This window comes from Sminthopsis crassicaudata, chromosome 1 (genome assembly GCF_048593235.1).
Source record: "Sminthopsis crassicaudata isolate SCR6 chromosome 1, ASM4859323v1, whole genome shotgun sequence".
In the NCBI taxonomy this organism is placed as follows: domain Eukaryota; kingdom Metazoa; phylum Chordata; class Mammalia; order Dasyuromorphia; family Dasyuridae; genus Sminthopsis; species Sminthopsis crassicaudata.
Window position 1 is genome coordinate 667,242,079 of NC_133617.1, and position 12,104 is coordinate 667,254,182.

The following is a 12,104-nucleotide window of genomic DNA, read 5'->3' on the forward strand; positions in this document are numbered from 1 at the left end:
ACCCTGATTCAGGTATTTTCATTATCTCACACTTGGACTATTGAAACAGCCTGCTGATTATGCAAGCCTGCCTATCAGAAGTCTCTCCCGTCCATCCTTCATAGCTGTCAGGGATCTTCCTAAAATATAGGTCTGATTAAGTCAAATAAAAAAATTTTAAGCGTTCAAAGCCCTTCGTAACCTGGCCCCTTCCAACCTTTCCAATGTTTTTATGTTGTATATTCTCTCATGTCTCTTTCCTGCCCCCAGCATACCTTGCAATCTAGTGACACTGGTCTCCTTGTTCTTCAAACAAGACACTCTATTTTCTGATTTTAGCATTTACATTAGTTGTATTTATGTCCTTCAAGTCCCAATTAAAATATCACTTTCTACAGGAAAATTTTTCATGAATCCCCTTTAGTGTCTTCCCTCTCTTTATTGCTCCCAGTTTATTCTTTATATAGTTTGTCTTACATAGTTTTTTGCATGTTGTCTCTTTTAGACTGTGAGCTCCTTAAGAATGGGTACTGTCTTGCTTTTCTTTGTATCCCCAGTGTTCAGTGTCTGACATACTGACTGATATTGGTTTCAGGAAAATGATTCTCCAAAGTGTTGCTGAAAGTTAAGTGACAATGAGATGGTTAGGTGGAAGGAATACCTGTATCAGTGATGTCATGAATTCAATGAAATAACCCTCAATGCCTTTTCTACGGAGTTTAAGATGCATTCCTCACACCTTATAAAGTAGATAGAACAAAGATCAATATTCTCAATTTATAGATGGGAAAACTGATGCCTAGACTCATCTGGGAAATGGGGACTTTGCCTGAAAAAAACCTCTATTTGAATTTCAGTTCAACCATAGAAATTTGACCAGTTGGTATTGCTACTTTGTGTTAATTCTGAATGTTGCATATTCCTCATTAGTCTGAAAGCTTCACAAAGCAAGCCTCCCGGTTTTCATATTGATATTCCAAGTGCTGACCTCAGAGCTTTGAATTTAACACAGATACTTTGATGTATTAATGGTCTCGATCTGCATAATCCACTTTTGCAGAGCTTTGCCCCCTCCCCCACTTGTCATCCTATGTACTTTTGCCCAAGAGAGCACTTAAGTGCCCAAGACTCTTTTCATTATCATTACAGTTACTTCATTATCATTTTGATGGACTTCAGATAAGAAATTGGGCTATGGACCAGTTGCTATGATGCTTTAATTCTTTTATATTAAATGTTCTGTAGAACTTTGTGTAACTTGATAAGATGCCTGCTTTTTGTAGTTAGATAAGAATATTAGCATGTAGCTTACAGGATGACAAGATTTTCATCTAGTTCTCAGCATTTTAATTTCTTCTGCTAGGTTCCTAGCAGTTTGAAAGCATTTCATTCCAGGGAACTTAAAGATTATATCAACATTTGTTTAAATGTTATTTTTTTTTAAATAGATTAATATTGTATTTGGATGGTTGTCAGCAACATGCTCTCTGTAATAGTGTTCCAGTTGAAATTATTTATTTTGGAGGTATTTGTAAAATGAAAATTTGTTTTGTCACTTTATAAAGGATAGTGAATTTCTAGTGTAAAAATTTAGCTTATTGTATAATAAATATTTGCAACTCTCAGTAATTAAATGCTGCAATTTCTATCATTTCACTGCATTATGTGCAGCAACTTAACCTCTTCGATTTAGAGTGGCAAATGATCTAATCCTGAATTATTCCTTAAAACCCCATTTGTTTCATCAAAACCACATGACTCAGCCATTTGTCTACATGTTGCTTTATGAGTACAGGTGAATGGATGTTCTTTTTTTTTTTATTGAAAACAGAGTCACTTTATTATAAATTTTTTGACAGTATATATGCATGAGCAATTTTTTTTATAACATTATCCCTTGTAATCATTTTTCCAAATTATCCCCTCCCTCCCTCTATTCCCTCCCCTAGATGACAAGCAATCCCATACATATTAAATGTGTTACAGTATAACCTAGATACAATATATGTGTGTAAATCCAATTTTCTTGTTGCACGGTAAGAATTGGATTCCGAAGGTATAAGTAACCTGGGTAGAAAGACAGTAGTGCTAACAGTTTACATTCAATTCCCAGTGTTTCTTCTCTGGGTGTAGTTGTTTCTGTCCATCATTGATCAACTGGAAGTGAGTTGGATCTTCTTTATGTTGAAGATATCCACTTCCATCAGAATATATCTTCATACAGCATTGAAGTGTACAGCGATCTTCTGGTTCTATTCATTTCACTCAGCATCAGTTGATGTAAGTCTTTCAAAACCTCTCTGTTTTCGTCCTGCTGGTCATTTCTTACAGAGCAATAATATTCCATAACCTTCATATACCATAATTTACCCAACCATTCTCCAATTGATGGATATCCATTCATCTTCCAGTTTCTAACCACTACGAAAAGAGCTGCACAAACATTTTGACACATACAGGCCCTTTCCCCTCTTTAGTATTTCTTTGGGATATAAGCCCAATAGCAACAATGCTGGATCAAAGGGTATGCACAGTTTGATAACTTTTTGGGCATAGTTCCAAATTGCTCTCCAGAATGGCTGGATTCTTTCACAACTCCACCAGCAATGTATTAGTGTCCCAGTTTTCCCACATCCCCTCCAACATTCATCATTATTTGTTCCTGTCATCTTAGCCAATCTGACAGGTGTGTAGTGGTATCTCAGAGTTGTCTTAATTTGCATTTCTCTGATCAGTAGTGATTTGGAACACTCTTTCATATGAGTGGATATAGTTTCAATTTCTTCATCTGAGAATTGTCTGTTCATATCCTTTGACCTGAATGGATGTTCTTGATGTGCCTTTTGAGTTCATTCTTGGGTCCTTGTTAATTCATAGGTAAATGGTTTTCAAATTTAGTATTGTATATAGACTTTACTGCTTTTAGGTCGGTTCCAAAAGTAGTTTTGCAAATTTTAACCTATTTTCTCTGATGATATCAGAATTGTTTTTAAACAACTATCTTCTTCACTTTTGATAAGGAAGTACTGATTTTTCTATTAGTGATAAGTGAGAAGCTCTGAGTTTCATTAATATGGTATGAATTTTTGTTGGAACATCTAGATCATTTTACTGTGCCAAAACTATACATTAAAAATGATGAATAGGGGGGTGGGGAACTCTCTCCCAGAGCTCTCTCATAGCTCAGGTGCAGGAGCCGCTGCATCCATCCGGTCTGGGAGGAAGTGGTAAAGAAATACATAAATAATTTCCTACCCCAGGGACAGACCCCCAAAGATTTTTTAAGTATGAGCAAAAAGCCAAAAAAAACTATAGATTCCTTCTACACAGAGAAAGAGCAGGTATCCAACCCCGAGGAAGTTAAAAACAGAGAGTCAACAGATAACAACCTAAAGGGGAATGATTCCTGCCCCCCATCACATAACTCTCTCCTTGAAGAGACAATTAAAAAGCTAAGAGAGTTTCAAGAAAAATGGGGAAAGGAAAGGGAAGCTATGATAGAGAATAACAATGTCCTGAAATTGGAGTTGGAAAAAATAAAGAATTCACAGGAGATGCAGGGAAACAAAATTTGTGAATTAGAAAAGGTTAAAAAATCACAGGAAAGTAGGATTTCAGAATTGGAAAAGATAAAAAAGTCTCAAGAAAATAGAATTTCTGAATTGGAAAAAGAAAATAATTCTCAAAAAAAAATTAGGGAAATGGAAAAAAATTCAATAGAGCAAAATAATTCATTTAAAAACGAAATTGGGCATTTACAAAAAGAACTAAAAACTGTGAAAGAAGAAAATAACTCCTTAAAAGTCAGGATGGAACAAATAGAAATGAATGATTCACAGAGAACCCAAGAATCAGTCAAACAAAACAAAACAAAACAAAAAAAAAAATGAGAAGCTGGAGAACAATGTCAAATACTTACTGGGAAAATCTATAGACCTGGAAAATAGATCTAGGAGAGATAATCTGCGGATCATTGGACTTCCCGAAAACTATGACCAAAAAAAGAGCCTAGATTCTATTTTACAGGAAATTATCAAAGAGAACTGTCCAGAGATAATAGAAACAGAAGGGAAAGTAGATGTGGAAAGAATTCATCGAACTCCTTCTGAAATAGACCCAAAAAAAAGAACACCACGGAATATTGTAGCTAAGCTGCAGAATTACCACACAAAGGAGAAAATCTTGCAAGCAGCTAGAAAAAAACAATTTAAATACCAAGGTGCCACAATAAGGGTCACTCAAGATCTGGCTGCCTCCACATTAAAAGATAGAAGGGCCTGGAACCTGATATTCCGTAAGGCAAAAGATCAAGGACTGCAACCAAGAATGAACTACCCAGCTAAGTTTAGCATCTTTTTCCATGGAAGAAGATGGTCATTCAATGAAATAGAGGAATTCTATATGTTTCTAAGAAAAAAACCAGACTTAAACAAAAAATTTGATCTACATCCACAAGACTGAAGAGAAACAGAAAAAGGTACACAGAACCCTTGAGAACTGTAACTCTGTTGTGGGTATATAAAAAGTACTCGTGGATAATTTGATTTTACTGATATAAAAGAAAAAAAGGGGGGTGTAGTAAAGGGAAGGAGGTCGTTTCAGAAAAAGGGGAAGGAATGATAAAAAGAGGGAAACTACATCCCAGGAAGAGGCATAGAAAATACACCATATCTGAGGGAATTTAGTGAGGGGGAGAATCATGGTGTGAATCTTACTCTCATCAGAAGAGGCTCAAAGAGTAAATAATTGACATATTTGCTTTTTCAGAGAATTTTCTCTCACCTCATTAAAAGGGAGGAGAGGAAAAGGGAAAAGGAAAAGGAGAATAAGTGAAGGGACTTGGAGGGAGGGGGGAGGGATACTAAAAAAAGGGAGGGCTGCACGTCACAAGGGGGGGTCTGTAAATTAAATATCGGGGAAGGGGATCAGGGGGGTCAAGGGAAAAAGCATAATCTGGGGATAATATGATGGCAGGAAATACAGAATTAGTAATTTTAACTATAAATGTGAATGGGATGAACGCTCCCATCAAACGGAGACGGATAGCAGATTGGATCAAAAATCAGAACCCTACAATATGTTGTCTGCAGGAAACACACTTAAAGCAGGGAGATACATACAGAGTAAAGGTAAAAGGTTGGAACAGAGTCTATTAAGCTTCAGGTAAAGCCAAAAAAGCAGGGGTAGCTATCCTTATCTCAGATCAAGCAAAAGCAGAAGTTGATCTAGTTAAAAAAGATAAGGAAGGAAACTATATCCCGCTGAAAGGTAGCGTAAATAATGAAGCCATATCAATACTAAACATATATGCATCAAGTGGTATAGCATCTAACTTTCTAAAGGAAAAGTTAAGAGAATTGCAAGAAGAAATAGACAGTAAAACTATAATAGTGGGAGATCTCAACCTTGCACTCTCAGATTTAGACAAATCAAACCACAAAACAAATAAGAAAGAAATTTAAAAAGTAAAGAGAACATTAGAAAAACTAGATATGATAGACCATTGGAGAAAACTGAATGGCAATAGAAAGGAATATACTTTCTTCTCAGCAGTTCATGGATCCTATACAAAAATAGACCATATATTAGGACATAAAGATCTCAAAATTAAATGTAGGAAGGCAGAAATAATGAATGCCTTCTTCTCAGATCACAATGCAATAAAAGCTACATTCAGTAAAAAGTTAGGGGTAAATAGACCAAAAAGTAATTGGAAAATGAACAATCTCATCTTAAAGAATGACTGGGTGAAACAGCAAATTATAGAAACAATAATTCCACCCAAGATAATGACAATGATGAGACATCATACCAAAATCTGTGGGATGCAGCTAAAGCAGTAATAAGGGGAAATTTTATATCTTTAGAGGCTTATTTGAAGAAAATAGAGAAAGAGAAAATTAACAAATTAGGCCTGCAACTTAAAAAGCTAGAAAAAGACCAAATTAAAAGCCCCCAACCAAAAATTAAACTTGAAATACAAAAATTAAAAGGAGAAATCAATAATATTGAAAGTAAAAAAACTATTGAATTAATAAATAAAACCAAGAGTTGGTTTTGTGAAAAAGCCAATAAAATAGTTAACCTTTGGTAAATTTGATCAGAAAAAAGAAAGAGGAAAATCAAATTGTTAGTCTTACAAATGAAAAGGGGGCTCTTTCCACCAATGAAGAGGAAATTAGAGAAATAATAAGGAGTTACTTTGCCCAACTTTATGCCAATAAATTTGATAACTTAAGTGAAATGGATGACTTCCTCCAAAAATATAGGCTCCCTAGATTAACAGATGAGGAGATAAGTTGCTTAAATAGTCCCATTTCAGAAAAAGAAATAGAACAAGCTATTAATCAACTCCCCAGGAAAAAATCCCCAGGACCAGATGGATTCACATGTGAATTCTACCAAACATTTAAAGAACAATTAGCCCCAATGTTATATAAATTATTTGAAAAAATAGGGGCTGAAGGAGTCCTACCAAACTCCTTTTATGACACAGACATGGTACTGATACCTAAACCAGGTCGATCGAAAATTGAGAAAGAAAATTATAGACCAATTTCCTTAATGAATATTGATGCTAAAATCTCAAATAAGATATTAGCAAAAAGACTTCAGAGAATCATCTCTAGGATAATACACTATGATCAAGTAGGATTTATTCCAGGAATGCAGGGCTGGTTTAATATTAGGAAAACTATTAATATAATTGACCATATTAATAATCAAATTAATAAGAACCATATGATCATCTCAATAGATGCAGAAAAAGCATTTGACAAAATCCAACATCCATTCCTACTAAAAACGCTTGAGAGTATAGGAATAAAGGGACTATTCCTTAGAATAATCAGGAGCATATATTTAAGACCGTCAGTAAGCATAATATGCAATAGAAATAAACTGCAACCTTTCCCAGTAAGATCAGGAGTGAAACAAGGTTGCCCACTATCACCATTACTATTCAATATAGTACTAGAAACGCTAGCCTTGGCAATAAGAGCCAAGAAAGAGATTCAAGGAATTAGAGTAGGAAATGAGGAAATCAAACTCTCACTCTTTGCAGATGACATGATGGTATACTTAGAGAACCCCAAAGACTCTGCTAAAAAGCTATTAGAAATAATTCAAAATTTCAGCAAAGTGGCAGGATACAAAATAAATCCACATAAATCCTCAGCATTTTTATATATCACTAATAAAATGCAACAGCAAGAGATACAAAGAGAAATTCCATTCCAAACAAATGTTGAGAGTATAAAGTATTTGGGAATCCATCTACCAAAGAAAAGTCAGGAATTATATGAGAAAAATTACAAAACACTTGCCACAAAAATAAAGTCAGATTTAAATAATTGGAAAGACATTCAGTGCTCTTGGATAGGCCGAGCGAATATAATAAAGATGACAATACTCCCCAAACTAATCTATTTATTTAGTGCTATACCAATCAGACTCCCAAGAAACTATTTCAATGACCTAGAAAAAATAACAACAGAATTCATATGGAACAACAAAAGGTCGAGAATTTCAAGGGAAGTAATGAAAAAAAACTTAGAGGAAGGTGGTCTAAGTGTACCTGATCTAAAGCTATATTATATAGCAGCAGTCACCAAAACCATTTGGTATTGGCTAAGAAATAGACCGGTAGGTCAGTGAAACAGATTAGATACAAAGGACAAAAAAGGGTACATCTATAGCAATCTAATCTTTGACAAACCCAAAGATACCAACATTAGGGATAAAAATTCATTATTTGGAAAAAACTGTTGGGAAAACTGGAAATTAATATGGCAGAAATTAGATATGGATCCACACTTAATACAATATACCAAGATAAGATCAAAATGGGTCCATGATTTAGGCATAAAGAGTGAGATAATAAATAGATTAGAGGAACAGAGGATAGTCTACCTCTCAGACTTGTGGAGGAGGAAGGAATTTATGACCAGAGGAGAACTAGAGATCATTATTGATCACAAAATAGAAGATTTTGATTACATCAAACTAAAAAGTTTCTGTACAAACAATACTAATGCAAACAAGATTAGAAGGGAAGTAACAAATTGGGAAAATATTTTTAAAAGCAAAGGTTCTTACAAAGGTCTCATTTCCAAAATATATAGAGAACTGACCCTAATTTATAAGAAACCGAACCATTCTCCAATTGATAAATGGTCAAAGGATATGAACAGACAATTCTCAGATGAAGAAATTGAAACTATATCCACTCATATGAAAGAGTGTTCCAAATCACTACTGATCAGAGAAATGCAAATTAAGACAACTCTGAGATACCACTACACACCTGTCAGATTGGCTAAGATGACAGGAACAAATAATGATGAATGTTGGAGGGGATGTGGGAAAACTGGGACACTGATACATTGCTGGTGGAGTTGTGAAAGAATCCAGCCATTCTGGAGAGCAATTTGGAACTATGCCCAAAAAGTTATCAAACTGTGCATACCCTTTGACCCAGCAGCGCTACTACTGGGCTCATATCCCAAAGAAATACTAAAGAGCGGAAAGAGACCTATATGTGCCAAAATGTTTGTGGCAGCTCTTTTTGTTGTAGCTAGAAACTGGAAGATGAATGGATGTCCATCAGTTGGAGAATGGTTGAGTAAATTATGGTATATGAAGGTTATGGAATATTATTGCTCTGTAAGAAATGACCAGCAGGAGGAATACAGAGAGGCTTGGAGAGACTTACATCAACTGATGCTGAGTGAAATGAGCAGAACCAGAAGATCACTGTACACTTCAACAACAATACTGTATGAGGATGTATTCTGATGGAAGTGGAAATCTTCAACATAAAGAAGAGCCAACTCACTTCCAGTTGATCAATGATGGACAGAGGTAGCTACACCCAGAGAAGAAACACTGGGAAGTGAATGTAAATTGTTAGCACTAATATCTGTCTGCCCAGGTTACATGTACCTTCGGATTCTAATGTTTATTGTGCAACAAGAAAATGATATTCACACACATGTATTGTATCTAGGTTATACTGTAACGCATGTAAAATGTATGGGATTGCCTGTCATCGGGGGAAGGGAATAGAGGGAGGGGGGGTAATTTGGAAAAATGAATACAAGGGATAATATTATAAAAATATATATATAATAAAAATAATTTTAAAAATTATGAATAGGTATTAATTTCTCTATTTTCCCTCCATTAAGCTTTAACCAAAAGATAAAAATTTGTCTCAACATATACAGCTTTGGCTTTTTCCTTAATAATCTTGTGCTTATTGTCTTCCTTGGAAATGATCAAGGTTTTTACATAGATTTATTCATTGGTTCTATTTGACCTTTATGTTCATACTCATAACCTTCATTTTCTGTTTTTCTTTGATGTACTTGAAAAACTTTACATTTGATGAGTCCAAATGACATTTAATATTCCTGGAAAAAGTTTCTATGAGATATTTTTTTAAAATTGAAGCCATATAACTTGATGTCAACTGTTTTGTTTATATCCATGGCCTAGCATTTGAGCAGCCATTGGAGCACAGTTAATGCTGTTGCCATCTCTGCTCTTGAGATATAGATGGGAGGAATCCCTAAGTAAACTGATCATTGTGGGACTTTTCATTCAGGAAAACATACCTACCATATGATGAGGAGCCAATCTCTTCTTCTTTTTCTTCCAGCTTGGGAGAAGCTTAATCATTCCCTAAAGTGTGTTTTCATTTCTCTCTAATTAATATTTAAAGCTATTATAAAATTATGAGTGCCTATAAAATTTTTCATTTATATTTTGATTATTGGGCATGGGAAGAGAAGGGTAGTGGTTGCCACTCTATACAGAAAGGGATAGTAAGAGAGAAAAAATATGGATCATTTGTTAGAAATCCTCAATTTTTTTCAGCTAGAACCTCAAAATGAGACTTTTACATCTCATAAGTTCTCAAAGCGTAGTAAAAGCATGAATTTAATGGGGATTTAGGTCCCTTTAAGAAACACCCCCCCCATGGCTGACCTTTGATTTACAAATCCTGGTCAGTGGGTTTTCCCCATCCCCCACAGGATCTGAACTAACTTGAGTTTTCCCAACCTCTACAGTTTAAACGCATAGAATTCTATGAAGCCAGGAGCCTGGGACTTCACGCACAAGCCTCTTTAGGTATAAAACTACTAGGTTTTCATGTACAGTATTTGTGTGTCCATGTGTATAAATATATAGTAAATTTAATAATAAATATGAAATCTTGTCCTTAAATTTTGAAAATAATCTTTTCAAGTACAAGATAAAGAAGGCATTGCTTAATAGTGGTTGATGTGAAAAGATCTGGGAGTATGGTTAGTGGATTGCAAGCTCAAGATGAGTAAACACTTATGTGATAATGTTGAGGTTGGGAAAGGAACCCTAAAAGGTTGAGGTCACAGAGTGATGTCACAAGGTGTCTCAAAAGAATTTGTAGGCTTGAACACATTTCCTGGTTAAGGGGCAAAGTTTATTGTAATTGCAATGCCATTACAAGCAGTCTAAATTCCAAGAGAATTTAGTAGAGAAACAGAAGCAAAGAGACACATTTATCTAATTCTTCATGTTATAAATATGCTAATTTTATGGACCATCGGTAGGACCAAGGAGTGGTCTCTGGAATTTGGTTCTCACTGACCAACAGATTGCCACTATTGTCTCATGAGTCTGATCCTTGGGACTATCCTGAATCCAAAAGACTTCAGAATCAGACAGATTGTTATTCTTAGATTGAGTGTGGGAGTTTCCTGAGGCAGACTCCAAAGCCAGAAGATTTAAAATTACTTATTGTTAAAACATAAGTCCCCTAAGGCCAGGGGACCTCAAAATCATTGCTGTCTCCCCTAGAAGTTATATTACATCATTTCCCCTCTCAAGCAGTTGTACCCCAAATTCATTTGGGACAAAGGGAGGGAGATCTCCTCTTCTGGAGCTGCTTCATGTTGATAAGGAGTGTGGAGTCCAGACTGGGGAGGGGAGACATGCAAATTGAAGATGACAGCAGTGACATCTTGGGGATGTTGAGTGTTCAAATCAATTAGCTCATGACATCCAGATTGAATGAGTGGTTGGAAGTTCATAGTTTGAAGCCTGGAGAAAACAAATCTCACAAGTAGGTTAAAAATGCAGGGACCAAATATGAGGGGAAAAAAAAGAATAATTAACACTGGAGTTAGTATAGAGATTAGTTTGGAACAATAGCCAGGAACCTTGCCAGTGGAAAGCTGAGATGAGATTTTCATGAATGTCTTGCATTAAGCCAGCATTTTCTAGGATTCTCTCAGAATGAAGCTCAAACTTCCCTGAGTTGTTGATGTTAAGCACTGTGTAAAGAGGATTAGAGGTTGAGGAGGGTTTCTATCAGAGACATTCCTTTTAATGGGTCCCTCAGAAACATCAGAGTGGAATGTAAACCCATTTTACAAAGAAAAGTCTGTCTCTTAAGTGTATGGATAGTACCTGAGGTCATTTTATAGCAGCTTTCTAGTTAGTTGTCCCCAAAGATGATTATAAAGTTATTCCCCAGGAGAGTGGCTAGTACAAATGGGATGGCTTCTAGGGTGGGGAAGGTGACATTTGGGAATGGGACCTTTGCAAATAATGCAAATGGGTTGCTTTGAGGATGCTGAGGGCACATCCAACAATCCTGAATGCCCCCACTGTCCATGGAGTTCCTTAGCCTGACTAAAGACTAAGGAGTTATTTCCCCACTGGCAAGGGCCCATAGAGTGACACTAAGAGAGAGCTGGAAAGGAAATACTAAGAGCAAAGCTCTGGTCCTTGTAGTATTGTTAAAAGTACACGTGGAAAAAAGTGGAAAACAATAAGAAAAAAAAGAAGGCTAATCTTAGGTGCCTTAGCTACCTTTTGAATTATTTGAGAAATGAAGGCTGGGCCAATGTTGCTCTGGAAAAAGCTGGGAAGGCCAAGAAGAAGTTCCCACTGGCATGCCTCTAGGATTAGAAACTGGCCTGAGGAAATAGGGCAGAATAGGAGAATTTTTTTGCTGTAAAAAATCCTTTTTTTTCACATAGCTTCATGTATTTGCAAAATATGAAAAGCATATTTGGAGTCTATGGATGTTCACTTTCATTCCTTTCCCCAGTTCCAAAACCCTCGTAAGGGCAATG